The sequence below is a fragment of the Myxine glutinosa genome, chromosome 11 (assembly GCF_964187855.1).
Source record: "Myxine glutinosa chromosome 11, kmMyxGlut1.1, whole genome shotgun sequence".
In the NCBI taxonomy this organism is placed as follows: Eukaryota; Metazoa; Chordata; class Myxini; order Myxiniformes; family Myxinidae; genus Myxine; species Myxine glutinosa.
Window position 1 is genome coordinate 10,660,820 of NC_136271.1, and position 12,605 is coordinate 10,673,424.

The 12,605-nt window shown below is 40.8% G+C and overlaps 1 protein-coding gene across 2 annotated transcripts in view; it reads left to right on the plus strand.

Annotated features, from left to right (window-relative positions):
- The window catches only part of LOC137436401 (insulin-like growth factor 1 receptor), a 295,186-nt gene that overhangs the window by 143,259 nt on the left and 139,322 nt on the right, over positions 1-12,605 (plus strand). The gene's annotated exons all lie outside the window — the stretch shown is intronic.

Sequence of the window (12,605 nt, forward strand, 5' to 3'; positions counted from 1 at the left end):
CCAACATGTCCACCATGTTTTGTCCGAATTTGTCTATTACTTTTTGAGATATCCTGCTCACAGACACAGACTAACAGACGGGGGTGAAACATAACCTCCATCTATTCACCGTGGCAGAGGTAAACACAGTCACGCTTTGCTTCGTATCTCTAATCAAGTTGGCTACTCTACCAGGCACTACACAAGGTGCTCACCTTACCTCACAACTTCATATGTGCTACCTTATCAAATGCCTTCTGAACGTTGAGATATACTATATCAACTGCACTTTTCTCATCCGACCAATCACAAACCGCTTCACAGAATGCCAATAAATTTGGTAAACTTGACATCCGTTGAGCAAATTGATGCATACTGACTTAACTACTTTGAATTTGAATTGATTTGAATGATTCCCTATATTATCCCTTATTAATGTCTCCAACATTTTCCCCAAAACTGAGGTCAAACTAACAGCTCTATTATTCCCTAATTATTCTCTAACTTCTTTATTTAATAACGGTGTTGCTCTCCAGTCCCATAGTACCTGTCCCACTTTGAATAAGCTGTTACAAGCATCAGTTGACATCACGCTCGTCTCGTCTCATCTGCTGTGCCATCTCCCTCATTACCCCTGGCTGTATACAGGGCCGGCGCCAGACTATTTTGCGCCCTAGGCAAGGCCAGCTACTTGCATCCCCTCCCCCCCCCCTAAAAAATTTTTTGCCAACTTCGATTATTAAAAAGATGTTTTGTAGAAAAAATAAAAAGCAGAAAACTTGAAACTGCTAAATTTATTTTAAATTGCAAGAATAAGTACCGTAAGATGCCAACAGCACCAATATTAAAGGCGCAATATCCATTAATATGGCAGTGGCCCTGTTAGTTACCCCACGCTTTGGGGCAAATGGGCTTTCACTTTAAAAAAATATGACACTACATGTGGTTTGCAATGCAAAATAAAGAAAGTCGTCCCTTTATGAGTGTGTGAATGGAAATTACAGATAAACAAAACAGTTTTTGGTTTGAGCAATAAGTTTTAGATATGCAAAATCAAAATTTTAAATACTCAATCTTTGATTATCTTTCGCAGATACAAAATAAAATATTTTGGCACACAAATCATTTTGAACTAAAGGGCACTCGGTATAATGCATACCTGAGCCATTGGCAACACAACATTCAAACCTTTTACTGCACACACCTCTAAGTATATATACCATTTAAGGATACTTGGCGTAACCAACCCGTCATGTCACCACAATATTTCGCTTACAGTCAGACAGAGAAACAAACAAAAAAACAGACAAACAGAGTTAAAAATGTCTCGTAAAAGTTTCAATTTCAGACACATCAACATCTCACTTTGCGTGCCTTTTCCTTTGCAAATTTTGTCACAATTCAATCAGATCAAGTGCTGATGCCTGGGCATATTCAATTGATATAGTTGCCAAGCCAACTAGTCTCTTTTCTAACATTGTGGAGCGTATGTAAGTTTTTATAACTTTGAGCTTTGAGAAACTACGTTCACCGCTTGCCACTGATACTGGAAGTGTGAGAAGGATCCTTAAAGCAACGGAAACATTTGGCACATTATCCAGGAGTTTTTGTTGTAGTATGAAGAGAAGTACTTCTTGTGGCACCATAGACTTTGGAAGTCTTCGAGCTATTGCTACAAGTTCAGTAATGCGCCCCTCTGATGTCTGCGCCCTAGGCGGCTGCCTAGTTGGCCTAATGGTAGCGCCGGCCCTGGCTGTATATATTGTCTGCTCCCGAGAGCTTTCATATCATCCCTTAGTTTTCCTACCTGTTTCTTTATTTCCTCCACTCCTACCTGTAACTCCTCGAAAAGCCCTTCCGCACCCCCTAGATGGATTCTCTCAGCTATTGGTAATTCCCCTGAATGTTCTTGCGTAAATATTGAAGCAAAATAACAATTATGCTAAGTAAGTCCGCCACTAATTTTCAGGTCACTAATCAAATCCCACTCTCATCCCTAACCAATCTCCCTCCAGGAGCAAATGACTTACTATTATTGTACACCGCACCTTTCCTATGCCATCTCCAGACGCTGCATATCGTCATTGCCAGGCACCGAAGGGGGCTCGGCAATAACGCACGCTGAAAGGGAGTACTCAGTTTTCACTCAGGTTGTTTGTTTTCTTGCTTTCTTGTTTGTTTGTTTGTCCGGGCGATATCTCAGCCATCCTTTGAGTTAGGAAGCTGAAATTTCGGCACAGTAGTGAGCAAGTCCTTTGTCAAAAACGGTATTTTTTATTTTTTGATAAATCAATTAATTGATGAGTTATTTAATTATTAGCGATTAATTAAGTACTTATTTGTGCCGGCTTAATCTTAAGCGATTAATTAATCCCTGGTGTTGGGCTAGCGGCTAGGGTGCCGGCTTAGGATCCTAGGATCCTGGGTTTGAATCCCGGTCGATTGCTGAATTAACGCCAGGGGGGTTGACTCAGCCTGTCATCCTTCCGAGGTCAGCTAATTGAGTACCAGTTCACTGGTAATTCCCTGTTTGTCGTGAAAGGCGGCAAAAAGGGTTGGCGTCAGGAAGGGCATCCGGCCGTAAAACGTTGCTTCAAAAAGGGGACCGAAAAACAACAACAACCACGGTTCCCGAAAAAGGCCAACCCCCGCTTTGCGGGGAAAAATGGCCTCTAAAGGTGGTTATTTATATTTTATTTTTTTAATTAAGTACTTATTTATTTCCTTTCTCTTCTGGGCATTATCTCAGGCACCTTTTGAGTTCGGAAGCTGATATTTGGACATGCCAATGACCAAGTGATTTGGCTGCAAAAGCTATTTTTGATTTATTGATTAATCAATTAATTAATTAATCGATTAATTATTTAATTATTCGATTAATGACTACCAGTACCGGTAATTTTTTTTTTTTTTAAGTTACAGATTCTGATGAAATGGTGGTGGTTTATGTATTCTATTAGCCAATTGATTAACAATTTAATTTTTTTATGATTATTATTTATTTATCTTCATTATTAATTATTTATTTATTTTCTTTCTCATTTGGCCAATATCTCAGGCACCTTTTAAGCTAGGAAGCTAATATTTGGACATGACAGTGACCAGGTGATGTGGCCATAAAGGATATTTTTGATTTATTGATTAATCATTTCATTGATTAATTATTTATTGATTAATCAATTAATTATTTAATTTTTTTTATTAATGACTCATTTAATTACATTTCTAAAAGATATATCTTTGGATGAAGCACTAGTGGTTTAGTTATGCTATTAGCCAATTGATTAAGAAAATATTTTATGATGGTCTTTTATTGATTTTAATTATGCAATTAATCAATCAATTATTGTACACCTCTCCCTCCCAATACAGCCTCATTGAGCTGCACTGCGGTATTGCCGGGTGCCAGAGGCGCCCTGGCAATGCCGCGCTGTGGGTATTTAATTATTTGGCATGGGGGCGGTGTACTTTGAATGTATCTTTACTTGTTTGAAATATTTTTGGCCATATTCGTTTCATATTCTCTTTTGGCTTGCTGAGTTTTCTTAACTATCTTATAGTTTACTCCTATACTGATGCGAGTTTCATTCCAGTCCCGTTATTTTATCCATACTATAAGAGAGCCGTGTGTGTGTGTGTGTGTGTGTGTGTGTGTGTGTGTGTGTGTGTGTGTGTGTGTGTGTGTGTGTGTGTCGCCACCATTTTTCTCAGATGGCTGAATGGATCTTCGTCAAACTTTCAGAGGTCATCAGTGAGTGCTGGGGAGCGTTTCAGACAAGAAAAAGTTTCCCTTAAAAATTGGATTTTGCGGATTTTCTTCTTTTAATCGCTCTATCACAGGTGTAGGGACCCCATTTTTAGTGGGGGTAGGAAAGTGTTTTAGGCCCCCACAAAAAATGGAACAGGTAATGCCAGGTACCCCTGCGACTACCTTAACTGCTCATCGTTATCAGCACTCCTTACCTCCCTGCTCAACAATCCCGGTCACTTTGTTTCTCTGGATTTACATTTCACTGGAATATGCTTACCTTGTACACTCCACATTTAACATGCATTACCCTGCCTTTTAAATCCAGGTCAAGTTTGAATCACTCTTATTTAAAGATGGTCTTAGGTAAGCTGCTCATGTTTTTTTCCAGTCGGTCTCAAAGTGTGAAAATGGGATTATATGGTATGTTGGAAATGGGGGAGAGGAGGGTGTTGGGGAGGGGGTTATTCTTGTTTGTGCCATGTGATTGCATACCATCTGTGGCCGTAAGTCAGCTGTCCAGCTATTCTCATGCTGGCATGTATGAGTCACCGTCGTTTGTAGACATGGATGATGATGTTGATTTTAGTGATGGGTAAACTTGAATGTGATGAGAGGGATGAGATTGTTGGTGAGATCAAAATATTTGTCTATACTCAATAAATATACGATGTCGTTTTAATTTTCAAACAGAGAATATTCACCTGGCCTCAACATCTCCCTTCTTGCTTATTCCTTGCTTAGTAACCTTAGGTTTTTCTTTTTCAACCAATTCAGTTTGCTCTTAAGCCTGATTCTGGTTTAAAGGTTACATCTAATGGCTTGTGATCTTAGGGTCCTGAGTTTGAACCCATGTGAAGCCGTTGAAATAACACCAGGTGGGTTGACTCAACCTGTAATCCTTCCGAGGTCAGCAAAACGAGCACCTGCTTACTGGTAACGGGGGCACTGCATCAGTGGCACAACCGCTCTTCCAGAAATGACGCAACCAGCAGCCACAGGCTGCATACGAAACAACCACAACTTTGCTCTTGCTTGGTATTCAATAGCTGTACACTATTTATCAATAAGTATTAGGACAGCAAGGAGCTTAGTAATGTTATCAATGTGCAACTGATCCATCAATTTTGGTGTCGCTGTCACCAACACGTTGTCATGTAAATTTGGTCGATATTTATGGCTTTGGGTCCTAGGCAACATTGTGAGATGTACTGGTGTGCTTTAATTGTATGTAGGTTTTGGACCTGAGCTAGCCAATGCAGATTTTCAATGTCGTTCTACTTGACCCAAGTTCTAAGGACAGAGCAGCATGGTGAGATTTGTTTCTCGAGGTAAAGGTCCAGTTGCATAAAGCATCCTTAAGGGACAAGTTAAGGATTTCCTGAACTTTTCCCTTAAGGACATCCTTAAGTTGTGGATGGTTCCATATACGAATATCATTAAGGTTTCCCTTAAATCCCCCCTTTAAGTTAAGGGACCCTCCTCCCTCCCATCACCAGCTTCTCTCCACCAATTATAAGCAACCTTTCACAAGTTACCGAGTATTATACATTGCAAGAGAGGTCATGATTCGTTGTTTGGGTTGAAGTCCGTTTAAACTCTTTTGCATACACATATCGAGCACGATCGTTTCAGGGAAAGATTTACCTTAACGGTTTCCCTTAGCTAAGGATTTCCTTAAATGCTGTTGCATAAACATCCCTTAGGAAATCCTTACCTAAGGATTTCCTTAAATGCTGTTGCATAAACATCCCTTAGGTTAAGGAAATACTTAGGAGCCATTGCTATGCGAGGCAACCAATCAGATTAGAGATAGGATGCTGTCCGAAAGCACGAAAGCAACAGCACGTAATGAACATGTGATTTTAAATGACGCTTGTTAAATTGCTACATACACACTTGTTATATGCTGTATGGGGAACACGTGCTTGTGGATGAAGGAGGAATAAAATGATTCTTGTGTAAAATTCATTTGATTCTCATTCACCATTTTATTACCTCCACCACCAAAGGTGGATGGAGGTTATGTTTTCACCCCTGTCTGTCTGTCTGTTTGTTTGTTTGTTTGTGAACAAGATATCTCAAAAAGTTGTGGACGGATTCGGACGAAACTTGTTGGACAGGTTGTGTGTGTGTGACAAGGACGAATCGATTCGATTTTGGGGAAGATCCGGATCCAACTAGTAGAATTTTTAAAGTGATTCTTCACCATTGGGAGATAGGGCCAAAATGATACAAAGCAGGATATCTCAAAAAGTTGTGGACGGATGATTTTGATTAAATTTGTTTCTGTATTGTGATTTTCTGGTCTACTCTAGGATACAAAACGTAAACTGTTCATCTGGCGGAGGTATGCTCTCTACTGAGTGCAGTTCTAGTTGTAAATGTGTTAATTTGTGCAGTAAATGTCTGGAATTTCTCCGAGAATGGTGAAAGTGTGGAAATACTCGTATAAAAGTGAAATCCGAGTGTGAAACTACAAGCACAATATTCTGGATGTCATGAAAGAGTGAAAATTGTGGATGTATTGTTATATCAGTCTTGTCTTTGACGTCACGCTGCGATAACTGTCCTTCTTGTGATGAATTTCCATGAATATCGCCATTTGGAAACTGAAAGGTTCATGGTTAAGGAGGTGCGGATGCTCCCTTAACATGAAGGAAGGATTTAAGGATAAAGTTAAGGATTCTTCGTGTATGCAATCATCCTCAACTTAAGGATGCCCTGAAGGGAAAATTTAAGGAAATCCTTAACTTTTCCTTTAAGGATGGTTTATGCAACCGGACCATAAGCTCCAACCACCTTCAGTGGCGGAAGTAATAATATTATCAATGTGAATCGAATGTATGTTCCCCATGCAGCATACAGTGCAACAAGCGCCATTTAAAATTATGTGTTCATTATGTGTTCGTACTTTCGGACGTCTCTTCCTTTCTTTAATCTTATTGGTTGCCTGGAATAGCAGTGGCTCCTAAGGATTTCCTTATCTTTAAGGGAATCCTTGTCCTTAAGGGTTGTTCATGCATCAGCACTTAAGGAAAAACCTTAGCTAAGGAATTACAGCGTACCTTAAGGGAAATCTTTCCTTCAGGTTGTGAGTTTTATGCAACCGGACCTCAGGGCCTTAACTCATTCAATTCAGTATCTAGTCCACAACATCATACTCATTTATTTGAAACTCATTTATAAAGCACATGCAGTTATTGCAGTGTCTGGTAAAATGCCCGTGCAGATTGGTAGAGTTAATTTGAAGTTCAGGTGTGCTTTAGCAATAATTTTTGTGATATGGTCGAGTAAGGCAAGGAAATGAAACTTCATTGCATTTTGCACTTTCTGTTGAAGGGTCATGGCATGTTAAAAAAAAATCTTCACCTTTGTCTGTTTGTCTGTCTGTCTGTGAGCATGAGATCTCAAAAAGTTATGGACAAATTGAAACGGAACTTTGTGGACAGGTTGGGTTTGTGACAATGAGGAAATGGTTCAATTTTGGTGAAAATTAGAATCCAGATACGAATTTTTAAAATATTGTAAGTGATTCTTTAATATTGAGTGATGGGGCTAAAGACGATATATAGCATGGTATTTCAAAACGTTGTGGACGATTTTTGACAAAACTTGATGGATGAGTTGGTTCGACAACAAGAACAAGACGATTCGATGCAAAAATGGAAGATTTTCAGGTACATAGGTTGGTCTTGTGCGTTATTCTGTCAGTTTGTCTGTCAGTCGCCTACAGGTCATAATTTTCAACCAATCTTCACGAAACTTCACCAAATGGTAGAGTTGGTCATAAGCAAGAGAAGCCTGCTGTTTTTAGGATCAAAAGGTCAATAGGTCAACATAGGCCAAAGTCACCAACTTTATCAAATTTCTAAAATCCTCAATTTTCATCCAATTGACTTGAAATTTTAAGAGGATTTGCATATCTGTGCTGGGCCCTGTGCTTTTTCTGGTCTTCATCAATGATCGATCTGACTCTGGAAAATCCTCTCTGTCTCTTTGCTGATGACTCCACTCTCTGCCGCTCTATTCCTCATTCCTCAGATCAGCAGTCTACAGCCACCTCACTCTCTGCAGACTTGGACAAAATCACAGACTGGTCAAACAAGTGGAACATGTCTTTCAATCCTGACAAATCTCACACTCTTACTATGTCTCTCTGAAAAGACCGACTGGACAACCCTCCCATCTACTTTCTGAACAATCCTCTCCAAGAAGTTCTGTCCCTCAAGCTTTTGGGTCTCACTATCTGCCATGATCTTTCCTAGGAAAACCACATGTCCAAGCTGGCCTCCAAAGCCAGTCGCCAACTGGACATCATCTGTCGTGCGAAGTCCTTCCTTGGCACACCTGTACTCCTCACCACATACAAGGCTTTCATCCGTAGCTCAATGGAATACTGCTCTCCACTCTGGGCTAGTGCTCCTGCCTCACACCTAGCTCGGCTTCAGGCTGTTGAAACCAAAGCTTTCAGAATCATTGGAATCTCCCGCGATGAAGCTAACTCCAAGGGCCTTTCACTTACTCACCGCAGGCAGGTTGGTGGTCTTTCTGTGTTCTACCCACTCCTTTCCAGCCTAGCTCCCCCAGCTCTATCTGTGCTCTGTCCCCCAAATATTCCTACCGGTCGCACAAGATCTGCCTGCAACCCTCTTCTGGTGAAATTGCCAAATCAAGTCTCTCTGCTCGCCTTCACTCTTTCATTCCTCTTTTTTCCCGCCTCTGGAACAAATTCCCTCACTCTCTTCAATCCCACTTCTCCCTCCAGGTCTTTAAAACAGCTGTTCACCACCATCTCTTATCTGCTCAGCCCCATCCAAAACCTTGATCCTTTCTACCCTCGTTAATTCACCCCAAATCCCCTTTTTTGAAATCCCGACTTCTTTCCTGGAGGTCCTAGCAGTGTCCATGTGTTTTATACCTCTCCCACTCCTCCCCCCCTTCCCAAGCCTCCTCGCCCCAAGCCCACTTCCTCCCACAGACCTCCCGATGTCCCTGCTCTCGAAAGTTGTTAGTGCGATTCCCCATCTCTCCCCATCTTGTCTACCGCTCTCCTTATTATATGTTTTTAGTGTGTTTGATTTTTTTTGTGATTAATGTTTGCTCTTTAACGAGCCTCAATGTTGTATACAAAAAATAAATAAATATCTGGTTACTGAATTTAACCACCAATTATTTTTGAGGTCAACATAGGCCAACAACTTATTTTGAGGGATTTCGCAAGTATCGTGCTATGCACGACATATTTCTTGCTTGTTTGTTCGTTTGTCTATTTGTCTGTCTGTACGTCAATTGCCAACAGATCACAATTTTAAACTGATCTTCAGAAAACTTCACCAAACTGTAGAGTTAGTCATAAGGAAGAAGCTATTGATTTTGAGGTAATATGGTCAAAACCAAAGGTCAACAACTTGTGTCAAACTTCTAAATTTTTCAATTTTTATGCGATTGATTTGAAATTTGAAGAGGATTTGCATATCAGGTCACATAATTCAACCACCTTTTATGTTTGATGTGAAATTTGTTAATAGGATTTTGGAAGTCTGCACGATATCTTTCTTTTTTGTTTGTTTGTCTATCTGTGTGCAGGACATCTCAAAGTTTATGAATGGAATCACATGAAATTTAGTGGAGTGGTTGTGTATGTGATGAGGACGAAATGATTAGACTTTGGTGAATATCTGAATCCGAATCCGGATACTATAATTTTTTAGTAATTCTTCACCATTGAGAGAAGGGGTTAAAACGATACATAGCCCAATATCTGAGTTCTGTACGAGTTATGATAAATCTTGGTAGATTAGTTGCTTGGGTGACAAGAACAAGCCGATTAAATTTTGGTTCAGGTACGAATCCAGATCCTACCTATCAGTGGGATACAAAATGTAAACTGCTCAATCTGTAGAAGGTTTGCTCTCTTTCGAGTGTCGTGCTAGTTTTTCCGTTTTCTCCGAAAATATTCAATGCAGGAGAAGGCCATGAGGTCCATTAAAGCCTGTGCTGCTGTTGCAAAACTGTGGTTGTTTGTCCATGCTCTACTCTCTTAAATGCTGAGCATCAAAGCATCAAGCAAGGAAGAAGCACATACCATTTTTGAAGCCCTCAAGACGAGGGTTCGAACCACTGACCTCCCAGACTCAAAGCTAACGCTCCAACCATTACACCACCGAGTCTGATTTCCAGCCCTCTAAAGAAAGAGTATACAGTGGTGTGCTAATAAAATGCCGAACTATTACCCAGATCTCCTGGGTTCTTATATTCATCTTCATATCAAATAATGTGGGCTAGTATTTCACAGCTGCCAATCCGTGGGTTAGCATATATTCTGCAGTGGCAATCAAGGACTCGAGAGTACCGATCGTTAATTATTTGGTTATAGATCTTGGTTATATATATTATGTAATTGATCATATTGATCACTGATTGATCTTGATCAGTAATTGATCAGTAATTGATTGGTTATAGATCATATATGTAATCTTACGGCATGGCACGATGCATTTTTATATTTGCAAGAAGTACGGATCACATTGTGCTTGATTCAGACTCGGTGGTGCAATGGTTAGAGGGCCCCTTCGCTCTGATCTGGGATGTTGGCAGTTCGAACCCAGGTCAAGTCATACCAAACCCTTTAAAAATGGTACTTGCTGCTTCATTTTAAAAAGGATAGAGCACAGATAAAAACCATGGTTTGGCAACCACTGCAAAAGTTTGATGGGCCTAATAGTTGCCTCCTGCAATTCGGTTCCTTGTAAGAGAACATATAATATTGTTACGGACCGCGGATAAGATGTTAGTTTGCCGAGCGGATGGCACCGCGGCCCGAACTGTTTTTACAATGACTAGACCCGATCCCTTAAACGTGGGCCAAATCGTGCCACAGATATTCAATGGGGAAAAGACAAAGGCGACACGGATGTGAAGAAGAGGAAGACAGAAGTAGGGAATACGAATATAATTTATTTGCTATTTACAACCAAAAGTAACCAAGGAGAAGGAAGGATAATAAAATAATTTACAGAAGAAATCAAGGAGACACAGTGAAAATTGCTAGCTTATCTAAACAGGCTTAACTTATACCCTGGACAGAACAAACAAAGACGGACTCACACGAATGGGGAATTTGCAGGCAGGAATGACAGGAGGTGGGTGGCTGGAGGGGGAGGAAGGCACGGAGCTGGCTGGAGCTTGATCCCGCACGGGACGTCGGGCTGGACCTCGACGGCCGCCGATGCCACCGATCCTGTGGTGTGCGCGGGGTAACGGGTCGGAGCTGCCTGGTGGAGCCAACGCTGCTGGTGGGGGGTCTGGCGTGACGGGTTCTCTCTCCCTCTCTCACAAACTCGCAGGACTCTCTTTTTGCTTGTCTGTGATCTGATCTCCTCCCTCCTCAACTCTCCTGGGGGCGTCTTCCTCGGGTTATATAAGCCCCACCCTTGACCCTTTTGCGGACCTCCCCCAAACGTTCTCTCTCCGCCCTCTAAAGCCAACCCCTCGTTCTGGGTTGGTCGGCAAGGGCTGGTTCACTCCTCCCCTCTATGACGAGGTGGAGACACGCCCTTCTTCCCCGACCTTACCTCGTGGCCAATGGTGGTTTTGGGGCGATTCGAGCTAGCCCCAGCCAAAGGGCAGCAATGGCGAATGAAGAAAACCGCCCAAATGCAGTTGGCAATTGCAGCAAACCTGGTAAACCTGGCACTTTGAAGATGCCATGTTGGAGGTACCTACTTTATTTAATGCAGTGCAATGGAGTGTCAAATTAATGGAAGACAAATCCTTAGCCTAATACACAGAATAAGGAAATAACTGTCAACAAGGGGGGAAATCTATGATTGGTTAACGTGAGTGCTTATGAACTAATTACGGGACGCACTTTGACCTTTATACATAACTGGAGCAAGGAGGGCGATATTTTTACAACAATTTACACAACAACAAAAAAACACCATTCTCATATCCACAAAAATTACATCAGAAAGCAACTTTGAAATATTCTTCAGGCCGCTAATCAATTTTCATTACTATTTTTTTTTTTTTAACCTGGTGAGCAAATCCTTTAAAAAGAATTTATCCCTTTAAAACAAATCGTTTCTTACTAATAATTTCCAGATAACCCCCAAAGTTGCATTTTTGCACATTGTTCGTCCATGACACAAATAAGTGCATAATTCATTGCATTGGGACTGTCATTGTATTTATATTGTCTGTAAATTAGAAGTAATTTGTGGCCATTTTGATTTATTCCTGTGGAATTGCAGAGGATTTAGAGACATTCTTACATACAAAGTGGTGAGATGAGAAGCATAGGCCCTGATGACTGGCTGCAAAGACAATCTGCATGACATATAGCTTCTGGTTAGGATATTAAACTGAAGGGGTCGTCTGGAACCCTCCACCCCACTCTCCATCAATGGTGACTCATGGTAGTAGCCAGTGAGTAAGAGAAGAACCAGTGATGCTTGCAGCTGTTTTTAATATAATAAAAAAAACAACTCCTGAATAGTGTGTGTGTGTGTGTGTGTGTGTGTGTGTGTGTGTGTGTGTGTGTGTGTTTTTGTGTCTGTGTGTGTTTGTGTTTGTGTGTATATGTGTATGTGTATGTGTTTGTGTGTTTGTGTCTGTGTGTTTGCGTGTCTGTGTGTCCAGGCTTTTATTATTTCAGCTTTTGTCATCAAATTTTCAATGAACTTTTATTATGAGAACATGGAGAAAATAATTAATAATTGGATGAAAATGTCAAAGGGCAAATTCACCGTGAGTACAAATAGGCCCTTATAAGCTTTTTTTTTTCGCTGCACAGAGTTTTTTTTGAGACGAGACGACTGAGTTTTTTTTAAATCACTTCCGTGTTTATTTATTCATTTACCATTTGAGCTTC